This window comes from Montipora capricornis, unplaced genomic scaffold (assembly GCF_036669925.1).
Source record: "Montipora capricornis isolate CH-2021 unplaced genomic scaffold, ASM3666992v2 scaffold_484, whole genome shotgun sequence".
Lineage (NCBI taxonomy): Eukaryota > Metazoa > Cnidaria > Anthozoa > Scleractinia > Acroporidae > Montipora > Montipora capricornis.
The window spans coordinates 105,001-120,124 of record NW_027180221.1 but is presented as its reverse complement, the minus strand read 5'-3'; the positions used below and the strand labels follow the sequence as shown (position 1 = coordinate 120,124).

At 40.2% G+C, this 15,124-nt stretch overlaps 1 long non-coding RNA gene across 1 annotated transcript in view; it reads left to right on the top strand.

The window, feature by feature from the left end:
* Positions 1-2,090: 2,090 nt before the first annotated feature.
* LOC138036409 (uncharacterized) overlaps positions 2,091-15,124 on the top strand; it is a 33,937-nt gene continuing 20,903 nt past the window's right edge. The window contains exon 1 of the long non-coding RNA XR_011129846.1: positions 2,091-2,416. This is a non-coding gene — a long non-coding RNA (uncharacterized lncRNA). The remainder of the gene's footprint in view (positions 2,417-15,124) is intronic.

Below are 15,124 nucleotides of genomic sequence, written 5' to 3'. Positions count from 1 at the left end.
ATTGTTTTAAAGTAAACGTTGTGTACAAGCTACCGCGATAAAATTGTTTCTAGATTATTCCTGTTAACTAGCGCAATGTCTGAGTAAAGATTTCGTTCAAACTCGGTTGAGGAGGGAGTAAAGAATTCGTGCACACTCGGTTGAAGAGACAAAAGTGTTGCAAACGTTCTAGCTACGTACAACTATATTGTTTTATATCATACAGTAAGGTGACAGGGTATTCAACAGTTACTCATTTGTTCGACAACTAGACGCTCCATAAAGCGTACACTGAGTTGCCTGTGGTACGTGTTACACAGAAGGCACTGAATTGGGTGGTATTGAACTGCAGCGTTCCAGTTAATTTTTTCAAATGGAGAGTCATTGAGACCATTTGAGGGTAACCCACATGTTGCGCCAGCAGAGGCACTTCACGTTCACACCTTTAATTAATTATTTTGTAATGTCATGTCCCATTTTGAGGTCTTTTAGTTTTAGTTTCTAATTGGGCAAGACACTTTACTCTCACGGTGCTTCTCTTCACCCAGGTGTATAAATGGGTACCGGCGTAATGCTGGGGGTAACCCTGCGATGGACTAGCATCCCATCCATGGGGGAGTTAAAAATACTCCTAGTCGCTTAATGCTACGGAAACCGGGTATAAGCACCGGCGTGTTGGGTCATTGGCTCGGAAAGCGCTTACCTTACTCTTAGTTTTGTAAGCTTTGTTAATAAATTCAGTTTAAAGATAACAAAACACCCTCTTGAGTAAAATTCACTCATTTCTTCTTTAAATAAATAATATTAGTCTGCAAAAAGAACTAACTGCAAATTGCTCTGACGGACGTTTTCCAGCATGTCATGCATGTCTTGCAGTTGCACTTAGGAAACGTTTATTGCACACACTAAGAAAGGACTGAAGATGTTGTTTCCGCTTCATAATTCCTCTTCTTCTTAGTCTAAACATTGTTTGGCTTTACGGTTTGCACCAAAAAGTACCGTAAAAGCCAGGAGTTAACAGAAATAGAAAAGAAAAGAAAAAGTTTTATATATAACTCTGAATCAAATTCTCATAAAAAGATTAATGACAATCGATGGTAAAAACATGAAAATTTCAGCAGTCTCTGACTTTTATGAACGAATGGAAAGGTCATGATGTTTTGTCAAAAAGAAGAAATTGATCACGTGCTAGGCAACCATACAGGTGCACGTGATCACCTTGTGTCAACTGAATGAACTACGGGAAATAATGTTTACCGGTAATCGTTAGTCGTTTTCAGAGTGAAACAACGTACTTTTTAGCCAAGAAACTTCCGTCTTTGGTTTTTTAATTTTGTTGTAATATTTAACTGAATATTTACATCTCCTCTGTCGGGTCAGGAAGCCTTCTTTGTCGGGATCCTGAGAAACGTATCTATTTTGACTTCAGGGTGAACCATTTACACAATCGCGAGGTTGAGCGGCCATGTAACTGAAAATCTGAACATCTACGAGATACAAAAACAGACTTGCGAATTATCGCAAATCACAATGCTCGCAAGCACAAAAGCAGAAGAAATGGTTAATAAACATGAAGCTTGTCACTATCTGAATGTTTTTGAATTAGAGTAAAGGGATATATTGTCACGCAAATGATGTAATTTCATGACACTCAAAATTCGCACAAAGCGTGAGTTTCATGTAAACAATTTTCGTACTAGTAAGTCGTGGGAATAAATAACCAGGAAGTTAAAGAAATATTATTGGCTTCCCAAATAAACTTCATCTTACTCTATAATGACAAAACAGAGATGTTAACAGAGATGTTAAAACCTTGGCTACCTGTCAATCATTTGTCAGAGAAATAAAATTCCTGTCTCCTCGCGTATCACATTTCAACGCACGTATGCAAATTTTTAACTCATTTTCATCGCGTCCCGATTGCCGCAAAATTTTTCTTCTTTCAAATATTAACAAAAATGTTATTTCTCGTCAAATGTTGCATGTTTTATGTCCAAATAACCGCAAAAAATAACGATTTTTTAACGTCTATTCGTAGATATTTTTTTCATAATTTAATATTCTCTGTCAAAATTTGCACAACAATCAAAACACAAAAATAGCAACGCACGCAACAAATTTAGTCACATTTATCTCTTTGTCGAATTCTCATGCTACTTAACAAAGGAATTTTTAGTTATTGTGAAAATCCTTCTCTATTCGTTAGCAATCACGCTTTCAAATTTCTGAGGAATCGACAGGTCCGCGAATATTTTGTGAGTTTTTTTCAATGGGATGTCAAAAGGCCAAGTGGATGTTATGCATAATCGGGCAAGTTCGGGCGAGCAAGTTGCGCGTGTGACCCGTTATAAATATTTTTTCACAAAATGTTGCCGAATCGTCAAGTATCACCACAGAAGACAAGAACATCATTCTAAAATCTAAATCTACACAAAAGGTAGGTTCTAGAGGTAATTTTTGAGAGTGGAAATCAAGTCTACGGTAGACGATAGGTGCAACCTCACGAGGCATGGTATATTTAATTAAGTTAACACAACAGAAAGACGCTAACCTCATTTTGACAAGAAAATGCTTTACTATTGCCATAAAAACTATCCAGTTAAGCGCGCCTTTCCATCGAAATAATTTTTGAAACAAACAACCGTATGCATAATGAAGTAGGGACCTGTGCGGAAATCGTACCAAAACCCCAAGAAACTCAATCGTGTCAAATTACCATACGTAATTGCAACAAAATAAATTTCATGCTCAAACCCTTTCCATGAAGAACCCGTTTTCCTTGAATAATGAAGCAAAAAAATAGACGACAAGCTTTCTTTCAAATAATTCTTGGCTGTCACATTTCCAATAATTTATTTTTCTACCTGATGAAGACTGTGTGCAGATACAAATAACCAGACAACAGAGATCACAGATCCACTTAAGGTGTGCGATTCCTTCTCTGTTTTGTTGAACCCATAAGTTACCAGAGAATTTTCCATTTGGTTTCAGTGTTCTACATAACAGCACACTTGGTAAAATATTAGAAATACTGTTCACTTTGATTTCGGCTCGACAGGCGAAAAGTCCATCTGGCTAACCACAGACTGAGAACGTGATGTCCGTCCCAGGGTAGAGATTTTGATCGTACGTGTATCTCTCACAGGGTAGCGATTTTGATCGTACGAACGACATTCCACGTTGGCACGACGTTTTTCAAGTTTATGAGAAATCGCCTGGATAAAAGTCGTTTTTTTCTCAGAATCATTTCATTTGTGATGTAACGATAATTTTATCGGTAAAGGAATTCTACATTACCATTTTCGATTTTTAAACTCGGATTAACTAAAGATTTCCCCGCAGCACCCTAAATAACGTGACCTAGCCCCTTTAAGTGAAATAGTCGGCAAAAATACTAACTGCAAATTGGACGTTTTCCTGCATGTCATGCATGTCCGGAGTTGCACTAGGCAAATTTTTATGCCACACACCAAGGAAGGACTGAACATGTTGTTTCCGCTTCATAATTCCTCTTCTTGCAATTGTCAGTCTAATCTGATGACAGGTCAAAGTGTTTTTGGTTTTACGTTTGCAGCAAATACCATCGCAAAAGCTGGGAGTTACTGGGTTAGTACTTTTATTTTGCGGGGTTAAATTTTTGCAGATTTTGCGGATGGTACGTGATCCGCAAAAATAAGTTCCAGCAGAAAAAAAAAAAAACCAGCAATAATAAAAACAGCCACATTTACTCCCGTTAATATAACTAAAAATGGCTTTTAATCCACACACCGTTTATTTTGATATTTGCATTGAGAAAAAGCAATTGCAGCTTGCTACAAACAAAACGAAACGATAAAAGGTTAAGTCAATACTTTTCAAGTCTCTGAGGCAAAAGAAACGAACTCAAAGTCGTCAATAAACAGGTCACCATTTTCTAAGGGACACCATCTCCTAAGGCTTCAAAGATGCCACATTTTTTCCACTCGTTCCCCATGATTGAGGGGTTTTTACCAAAAAGTAATAGAAGTTGACAATAGTCTTGCTGCTTGAAAAGAAAACCGCAAAAATTAGTTCCCAGTGGAAATTTCAGTGAATTCGCGCCGAAAAAAATTGTTCTCGCAAACCTCAAAAAATCGCTAATCCGCAAAATAAAAGTCCCGCAAAGATTTTATGGTATTAAAAAGGCAAGGCAAAAGACAGATGAAGAAAAAATAAGGTTATATGAAACTCTAAATTTCGAATTCTCAGCGAAAGATTAATGACGTCGTAAACACACTACAATTTCTGCAGTCTGTGACTTCTATGAATCTATGTAATCTATGTAATACAATTATCGCTGCAGGATACGCCTGCATTTAAGGAGATGATGCGAATGAGCCCGGATCAGTTCAAAGAATTTTTGAACGCAATTGAACCGGACATATGCAAACAGAGCACGGAAATGGGCGGTGAACCGATTATTCCCGCTGAAAGATTTCTCAGATTTCTGGCTACTGGCGAGAGTTTTCGATCCCTTCATTTTCAATTTAGGATCAGCAGACCTGCAGTATCATATATTGTGACGGAAGTGTGTGAAGCAATAACCAAAAGGCTGGGCCCTTCTTACTTAAAAGTGCCTTCGTCTGAGCAGGAATGGCTACAGATTGCAAAACAGTTTGAAGAGAAATGGAACTTTCCGAACTGCTTGGGAGCCATCGACGGGAAGGATATTACCCTCCAACCTCCTCGAAACTCGGGATCTCATTATTATAACTGTAAACCGTCACACGCACTCCATTGTCCTATTGGCTATTGCTGGTCCCGATTGTGACGTTCTCTATGCAGATGTGGGAACTAATGGCCGCGTATCAGATGGTGGCATATGGAATAAGTGTTGCTTTCTTAAGGCACTTGAAGGAAACAAGTTGGGAATTCCACCAAGTAGGCCACTACCGCCATCTTTGTTTTGCAAATGACGCGAGAAGCCTAGGCTTGAAAATAAAATAGCGATTCGTGATTGGCTAGCAGGGCGAACGTGACCTGCTTCAGGATACAACTTTGTTGGAAGGGCGGCAAAACACTCTAACATTTTTTCGTCGACCAGAATTGTTGAGCGAAATGTTTGATCAAAAGCAAACTCTATCCAACATTTGATCGAGCAAAAATTGTTGGACAAACAGCCTCCAACATAGGCGGCCAAACGGTCCAACAATGTTGGATCGAGCAAAGTTGGGAGGTTGAATCCAACTTTGTTCGATAGTTTTGCCGGGGCTTAAGAGCCGAGGTGAAATCTCCGTGGAATCTCCGATGACGTAATGGTCTTAATTAATCTGGAACTGTCATCAGGATATCTACGGATATGAACGATACGATAATAACACTTTTAACAACTTACAGCTTTCTTTCCATAAAGTCGCCATTAAATTTAATTGGTTTTTTACACGAGTAAAGGCCTTGTAGTCACACGCGTCACTTAATTTAACAATTACGTTATCCACGACTATGTTTAGTACGGTGGTTATTCAGGGGCACCCAACGAGAATATAGTTCAAAACCACTTAGACATAGCATTGTCAAACGTATTTTAGTATTTAAACGGTAGATATAGGCATATTTTTATCCCCTAAAAATTGTTCATCTTTTCGGATTTCCTAGCTGAAAGTCTAGTGATCCGAAAATTATAGTGATTAAAACTTACCTTTTCGAAAAATTTCAGCCAGAAAAAATGGTTCCCGAAAATTCTAGGTGACCTTTTTAGGGTAAAAATCCGTTAAAAATGGGCAATTATACCATTTTTTAGATGTTCGAAAATCCTAGGACAGGCAGGCAAGCAAGAAATTTTACAACAAATGTTCGGAAAATTCTAGATCTCAAATCGTCTTCCGAACAGATATTTTCCGAAAATTGACGTTGGGTGCCCCTGGTTATTTCCCTACCAATGAAAGTTGAAACGTCGACACATTCCATGGATGACATAATGACCTTTTATGGACTCAATACTCGCTTCGAATCAACCGCTTAAATAACACAAAAAGGCAATATATTTTGTACTAAATAAAGAGTGGAATATTCATAAAATTTTAAGTACATTAACGTTTTAACAGCTTTTGGCGAATACCTGTAAACATCATAAGTTGCGTGATTCGAAGTGCCACTGACTATATGACGGAATAGAAATTTGGGACTGCTCACCAACAAAACTAAATTTTATCTGTTTTCTTACCACTATAGTCGCAACGTAGTACACATTACAAAGCAGTCCTTGTTGATTCACTGATGACTATAGAACCCAAATCACTTGATCAATCTGTAGCACAACAAACTCGTCTGACAACAACGGCTGCACACAAAGGTATTGCACCATTACTTATAGCCGTTGTCAAATCTCCGATTGCACCATCATCCGATGACGTAATAGTCTTAGCCTTCTTTCTTAAAAGTCACGATTACATGTTTCAATAAGACACAAAAAAAAATATTTTGTTGTAAATAAAAAGCGGACTATATTCATAAAATTTTAAGTACATTAACGTTTTAACAGCTTTTTGGCGAATAAACATCCTAAGTTGCGTGACTGGAAGTCCCACTAACTGTGTGGCCGAGTGGAAGTCTGGTTCAGCTCTCCGACAAAACGAATATATATATATATATATATAATTAGTAGTGTAGGATGGGAACAGAAATCGATACAACAAAGGAAATGAGTGAAAATGTATTCAGCCGGGAATCGAACCCGGGTCTCCTGGTTACCGGTCAGATGCCTTACCACTTGGCCACTGAACCAACCCCGCCATTCAGCCGAATTGGAAGGACCTTTAAATGGCAAGCTCTGAGGAGAATCGCACATTTTCTGCAGTGAGGATCGCGTCACTATGCTCAAGTTGATCAGCGATTAACAGTAAATTTCCCCCTATATATGAAATGAATGTGTAAGTTTGAGCGGGGAAATAACAACAACTAACTGCCCCATTTACCTTTGGATCACCAACCTATTCCCTTCAGAAGGCGATTCACAGTGATTTCTGACAAGTATTAATTAGTAGTGTAGTGTATATATATATATATATATATAACTAACTGCAGACAGTACTGTTTCGGCCTTCTGGGCCTCACCAGTGCAGTGCTGATGTTTAGGATGGAGGTTAAGCTATAAAGCCACCCCAGATGTCCGACGCATGTGGTACATCCAAGTCATGCCAGAGTGCTCAAACTAGCGAGCTAGTGAGCATGCGCAATTGCTAGCGGCAATGACTCATCCTAGTAGAGTGCTCAATTTGAACATGAAAGCAAAAGCTTTGTAATGCCAAAGAGCTATATCTAACTGCAGACAGTACTGTTTCGGCCTTCTGGGCCTCATCAGTGCAGTGCTGATGTCTAGGATGGAGGTTAAGCTATAAAGCCACCCCAGATGTCCGACGCATGTGGTACATCCAAGTCATGCCAGAGTGCTCAAACTAGCGAGCTAGTGAGCATGCGCAATTGCTAGCGGCAATGACTCATCCTAGTAGAGTGCTCAATTTGAACATGAAAGCAAAAGCTTTGTAATGCCAAAGAGCTATATCTAACTGCAGACAGTACTGTTTCGGCCTTCTGGGCCTCATCAGTGCAGTGCTGATGTCTAGGATGGAGGTTAAGCTATAAATCCACCCCAGATGTCCAACGCATGTGGTACATCCAAGTCATGCCAGAGTGCTCAAACTAGCGAGCTAGTGAGCATGCGCAATTGCTAGCGGCAATGACTCATCCTAGTAGAGTGCTCAATTTGAACATGAAAGCAAAAGCTTTGTAATGCCAAAGAGCTATATCTAACTGCAGACAGTACTGTTTCGGCCTTCTGGGCCTCATCAGTGCAGTGCTGATGTCTAGGATGGAGGTTAAGCTATAAAGCCTCACCAGATGTCAGACTCCTGTGGTACATCCAAGTCATGCCAGAGTGCTCAAACTAGCGAGCTAGTGAGCATGCGCAATTGCTAGCGGCAATGACTCATCCTAGTAGAGTGCTCAATTTGAACATGAAAGCAAAAGCTTTGTAATGCCAAAGAGCTATATCTAACTGCAGACAGTACTGTTTCGGCCTTCTGGGCCTCATCAGTGCAGTGCTGATGTCTAGGATGGAGGTTAAGCTATAAAGCCACCCCAGATGTCCAACGCATGTGGTACATCCAAGTCATGCCAGAGTGCTCAAACTAGCGAGCTAGTGAGCATGCGCAATTGCTAGCGGCAATGACTCATCCTAGTAGAGTGCTCAATTTGAACATGAAAGCAAAAGCTTTGTAATGCCAAAGAGCTATATCTAACTGCAGACAGTACTGTTTCGGCCTTCTGGGCCTCATCAGTGCAGTGCTGATGTCTAGGATGGAGGTTAAGCTATAAAGCCACCCCAGATGTCCAACGCATGTGGTACATCCAAGTCATGCCAGAGTGCTCAAACTAGCGAGCTAGTGAGCATGCGCAATTGCTAGCGGCAATGACTCATCCTAGTAGAGTGCTCAATTTGAACATGAAAGCAAAAGCTTTGTAATGCCAAAGAGCTATATCTAACTGCAGACAGTACTGTTTCGGCCTTCTGGGCCTCATCAGTGCAGTGCTGATGTCTAGGATGGAGGTTAAGCTATAAAGCCACCCCAGATGTCCAACGCATGTGGTACATCCAAGTCATGCCAGAGTGCTCAAACTAGCGAGCTAGTGAGCATGCGCAATTGCTAGCGGCAATGACTCATCCTAGTAGAGTGCTCAATTTGAACATGAAAGCAAAAGCTTTGTAATGCCAAAGAGCTATATCTAACTGCAGACAGTACTGTTTCGGCCTTCTGGGCCTCATCAGTGCAGTGCTGATGTCTAGGATGGAGGTTAAGCTATAAAGCCACCCCAGATGTCCCACGCATGTGGTACATCCAAGTCATGCCAGAGTGCTCAAACTAGCGAGCTAGTGAGCATGCGCAATATATATATATGCGCAATATATATATATAAATAAACATAAATTTATATATAAATAAACATAATTTATATTTATATATTTATAATTTAATTTATATATAAATAAACATAAATTTATATATATATATATAAATAAACCGATTGCAGAGCAAGAACCGCGCTCGGCCCATGGCCGCGCGGTTAATGAGGCAAAAAATGGACAACAAGCTTTCTTTCAAATAATTCTTGACCAGAATTTGTCAAATTTCAAATTGTTTTTATCACCTGAAGAAGGTAAAATATTAACGAGAACTCGATGAAGAGGTAAAGGCGACTAAATTTCTTGAGTGTTTTCATTTCAAGCTTGTTATGCAAATTTTTGACTGAACATTAAATTACAAAACAATTTCCACTTAAAGGTCGTCAAAAAACTTTATTTTTGGGCGTTCATTTGGGCGAAAAACGTCACAAAACCCTTTTCCAGTGAAACATTTATTGAAACAAACAACATATTTGCTATTAGAGGCAAGAAAACCCTTCCTATTTCAATTGCGTGCGTGCAAACGAGACACACAATCGGTGTCACAAATTAAATAAATTTCTGACAGTTCACATCAAACCCTTTTCGAAAGAACCTTGACCGTAAAAACTAAAGCACAAAAGAGACAAGCTTTCGTTCAAATAATTTTTCACTGTCACATTTCCCTTTTTTTTTTTTACCTTTGCAGAGTTGAGTCACAAAATGAGTGTAACAACTTGCCAGACAACTTAGATGCTACTTCAGTAAACATAGTGATGCATTCAAGAAGTTCGATTCCTTCAATGTTTGTTAAATCCATAAAAGAATTGCCGTTTGACTTCAGTGTTGTATATAATACCAAGTTAGTAAAATATTAGAAACAAAGCTTATTTGATATCCAACGGCGAAAAATGAAACCGGTTGTCGAAGATAATTACTCGTCGCTTTAAAGATTCCTGATATATATTTTACATCGCCTGTTGTTTATCCAATTGACGTTCCATTCTGGAGCTCCGTAAGGAAATATTTTGTTTAAAGATGCACTAAAAAGCCATCCACGTTACAATGGCTTTCGCGACGCTATTTCAGGTTAATAATTAAATGTCCTCCCGTGTGCACCGGAGAAATCTACGCATTACCCCACCTTCCTCAGACCTTACAAAATACGCACCGACGACTCTATGCACAAAGACACCACTTAGCAGGGGAGTGACAGGCAAGACTTTTACCGACACGGAAAAAAAATAAAACGACGAAATGCAACGCAGATTCCGACTGGGTTTGGCAACCCAGTAATAAGAACCAATCTTTTACCACCTACGGGGAAATGCGAGTATGAATATCCATTTGTAACATAAAAAATGACAACGCAGTTTCAAGCAAAAGTTATCAACCAGCCCTCGAGTCTTAAGTTGTTTGTAGTACATTCAATTCCTACAATCAATTTGACCACTTCTCTAACCTGAATGCTGTAGTTTGAACAACCATTTCTAAAACACAAAATAACAAGAGGAAGGCGCCGGATTAGATAATTTTGAACAAACCATGGTGTGGGAAGTTTAGAAGAAGTGTGAATTGGGTGGGACTAATTCAACCCTGATGAAAACTCTGTAAACCTTTGTTTGGAATCAGTACGGTACTAAATCGATGTTTATAAGCAAAAACAACCTCACCAACTGAGAAACAGAGCAAAAAAGCCAGGGAAAACAGGCTTTTCATCTTGAAATTGTTAGTCATGTAGTTCTCTGATCAAGCTCCTTAAGCAGGCACCAACGGAAAAGCTCAGTTGATAACCGCACCTTAGATTAAGAACACACCTGACAACTGTCAATGAAATGCCTCTCAAATTTGACAGAATGATTGAAAGAGCCAATCAGAACAAAAAGTTGTTTCAGTAAATTATAATAACAAATGAGGCCCGTTTCAAACGTCGAACATTTTATGTGCCGAACCTTATCATTTATTTCGGCACATGAAAAGTGCCACTCGTATGAATCGATAGACCCCTTTTTGATATATTAAACTTCAGCTTGATAGTGATGCTTAGAGGACACAAACAAAATAAAAGAATAAACGTGTTCATTCAGTTTCCTTTGTCTGTGTCCTCTAGGCCTCGCTGCCAAGCTGAATTTTAATATATCGAAAGTGGTCTATTAGGTTCGATAGATTTGTATTTGGGTAGCCCGCCGTTCTATTAGACTGCACCCGTGGAATAGAACTGCAAAAGTTCGAAACCGATTCAGAAGTCGAACCTTCTCATGTGCCGAACCTAATGCATAATTATTTTAATGAATTTGTTGATGTAACTGCGCTGATGATTGGCTAGTAGAGAGTAATGACACTTCACCACGAGTGCTCTGTGAAGAGAAATCCGAGAAGCCGCGTAAAATAACGACTGTTGAGAGCGTTCTCGAGAAACTAGCGAGAACATTCTAAAACTAGACAGCTCACAACATACGGTTGACTCCCAACTTGCTTTAACGCTATTTATATGAACTAAAATTCGTGGTGTGCATTCGCATCTCAATATGATCGCAATTTCCTTGAATATAAAAAGAAAAATTACTGAGTTCAGTTGAAATTTCCTTTGTCTACGTCGTTAGCAACTTAATCAGCCACAAACCTCAGTTTTGCCGAAAGATTTGTGTCGTCCACGTCGTCCACTATTTGATCAACTCACATCCTATGTGATAAAACTTTGATATTCGCCTCGCTGACTGTGTACATGTCCTTACTTCTTTTACTGTAGTTTGGGCGTCCACCTATAAAACTAACCTCGTTCGTCTGGTAAAATTGCAGAAAAGAGTGGTGAGAATCATAGATAAATCTCATTTTAATTCTGACCCTATATTTAAGAAACTTGGAATCGTAAAATTCCATGATCTTAACCTGTTACAACTTGGTCAATTCATGTTCTCCTATCAAATTCGAACTCTTCCTCCCAAGTTAGCTAGCAAATTCACTCTAAACAGTCAAATTCACACATATTATTCGAGAAACTCTCATGCATTTCGTTTGCCTTTCTATCGGACTAACATTAAACAATTTTCTGTTTTCTATCAGGCACCTAAAGTTTACAATTCTAGATCTCTTGACATTGATATAATCAATTCTTCCTCAAAAGCTTCCCTCAAGAAAGCACTAAAGTCATTCTTTTTTAACAACTATTGTGAAAATTAGGTATTTTGTTCTTCCTGTGTCAAATTGTTTTCACCCTGTAATTTTACTTTCACAGCTGTTTACGAAATTCAACACCTTAATTAAATGACTAAGTGTTTGTAATTGTATGCTTCATAACCAACTTGTAAGTTCAAACTGTTTTTAATTTTCGTTCATTACTTTATATTTCAATACGTTAAATAACCAAATGTTTGTAATAATTGTATTTTCCGTTGCCAACTTGCATGTCAACGATAGATAGGTGCTTTTACTTGGGGAGGCCTAATTTACGTAAGCTTAGTAGTTTATTTTAGGCCTCCTCGCCACCAATGTAATTCAATAATTTTTCTTTCCATCTTCTCTTTTTTGATTGTTCATATTTACATTTTAATTTCTTTTTTTCTGTGGCAAATAAAATAATAATAATAATAATAATAATAATAATAATAATAATAATAATAATAGCTTGTTAGAGCCAGCAAACAGGATAATGGAAATAATTAGCACCCACCCTGGAAGCTATTCCCAACGTGACATTGACACCAGGACAAAAGAAACACCATCAACAGAAGACTTGGAAGAAATCAACCCAAGCGGTTAAGTTATTGATGGAGCGTTACGAGGTAACACCAACGCAGAACCCGTTTGTTTTTCGGTGGTTAGCTAATTGCGTTCTTTACTCGGTGGCTTGCGCGTTTTTGTTGATGAAAGGATGGAAAAAACAAGGGCCAATAAAGGCAGACAGACCGCAGGACAGAAAGGAAAAGCTTAAAAGAATTTACGACCAGGAGGCGGGGAAGATCAGAAAACAACCGTCAATCGCGAAAGCGGAAATCGAGAAGTTGAAAGAAAATAAGAAGATCACGAAAAAAGGAAGGAAAAATAGGTGTCAGCTCCTGAAAGAATGCAAAACCATTTCTGTGGCAGGGTTGGTTAGCTACATGGAGAAAACAAAAGTCGGAGCTCCGAAAGTTAAAAAATGGGGTTTGACAGGAAAAAGAAACAAGAGCTCTCGCGTGTAATTAACCAACAGTTTAACACGGTCCCTTGGAAGAGTGTTTGCGAATTTGAGTGACATGTTGAAGAGGGACCCAGAGAATGAGCGACCAAGATATAAAGATCCTGGAAAACGTGCTCGAGATGATTCGCGAATGTTTGAAAACATTGAAGAGGCGAGCGGGTTTTGGAGAAAGTTGTGGGAAGAGAGAGGGACTGGGAACAAGAACGCGGCCTGGTTGCAGGAAGTAAAGATCGCGATCTACGAGCAAGTACCACCACCAACGTCCAGCGAATGGGCTCTCGAAGTAGCGGAAGCGGTCAAAGTCCTGTCCAAGAAGCGTAACTGGAGCGCGCCAGGGCCTGATAAAATCACTAACTTTTGGTGGAAACATGCTGGCACACCCTGCACAAGGGTGTGGTCGAGAGCTTTAAAGAAGTTTCTAAAAGCGACGAAGATTACCCCGAGTGGTTTTCTGAAGGGAAAACCTCCCTCATTCCGAAAGAAGGCGAGTTCCTGAGTGAAAATCAAAGGCCTATTACTTGTTTGAATAACATGTATAAGTGGTTTACATCTTGCCAGCCCTCCTGGCTTCGTGGACCAACACCTTGAAGATTATGGCCTGATGGAAGGCCAGCAAAGAGGAGCGAAATCAGGGTGTTTTGGTACGATGGATAACTTGCTAATCGATAGAGCAGTAATGCTGGATTGCCAGAAAGGCAAACGGAACTTAAGCATGGCATGGATTGACGTGCGCAGGGTTTACGACTCCGTCGACCATGATTGGCTATGCGTAATGACTGACGTGAACAGGCTTCCCATTTAGCTGGGTAAGGTCATACGCAAGTTGTGTGCGAGCTGGAATACTAAAGTAGTAGCTACAACAAGGCAAGGGCGAGAGACTTCCAGAAAAATAAGGTTCATGGAGGGACTACCCCAGGGGGACGCATTGTGTCCTAGATTGTTTACACTGTGCCTGAACCCAGTAGCGTGGCGCCTGCGGGCAACGGAGGGATACCGGTTATCCAAGCCTGTAGGAGTCAAAGTCACCGATCTTCTGTATATCGACGCCCTGAAGATCTTTGCTTCCTCCGAGAGCAAGCTGAACCGAGTGCTGAAGGAAACTAGAGAAGCGATGCAGGATATTGGCCTTCACTGGAATCAGAAAAAGTGCTCAGTGGTACACGTGAAGCGGGCAGCCCAAGTGCTAGACGAGTCTGGTATGAGGATGGACGAGACAACGACCGTCACGACACTACAAATTCCTGGGGGTTCTAGAGAACGTTCGGCAGGATGAACGGCTGGCTCTAGCGTGTGCGGTTAAAGAGTATCTACGCAGGATATCTATTATATGGTCCAGCCCCCTATCTGATTGTAACCGTGTACAGGCAAGTAATCAGTATGCACTCCCGGTGCTGTGGTACTTAATGTGGACACAACATTGGTCGCTATCAGAGATAAGAGGTGTGGACAGAGCAGCTCGGAAGATCATAGTTGAGAACGGTGGCAAGCACCCAGCTAGCCTAACTTATTTGTTATATCTACCGAGGGAGAAAGGGGGTAGAGGCCTGCAATCAGTCGAACACGAGTATAAGATCACTAAAATCACATCGCTACTGAAATTGTATCAGAATTCGGACCAGACTGTGGAAGCAGTTAGAGAATTTGAAGAACACGCCATGGCATCAGGCCAGCAGTCGCTTGTAAAGGAAGCAGCCAAGTTCAGCTTGATATCCTAAATCCCGTGTGTGTTACAACGGAAGGAAAGGTGGTGACTGCAGCTAGAGCTGGGAATCTGCTGAAGAAATCTCAAGAGATGCAGTTCTTGGAGATCGCTAAAGACAAAAAGTGGCAAGGAAAGTTATTCCGTATCAGATGGGACAATGATAGCCTAAGCATAACCAGCTGCTTGGCATGGCTAAAAGGTTGGGCTACATGCCCTACATATACCATCGCGGCCATGTATGAACTGTATGAGCAGTTGTTACCTACGAAGTTCTACACAAAGGAAAAGACGCAAACCTCCACCGACGGTGAAGTCCTATGCAGGTTATGTGGGAAGGTAGCTGAGAGCGTTACACATGTACTGGCTG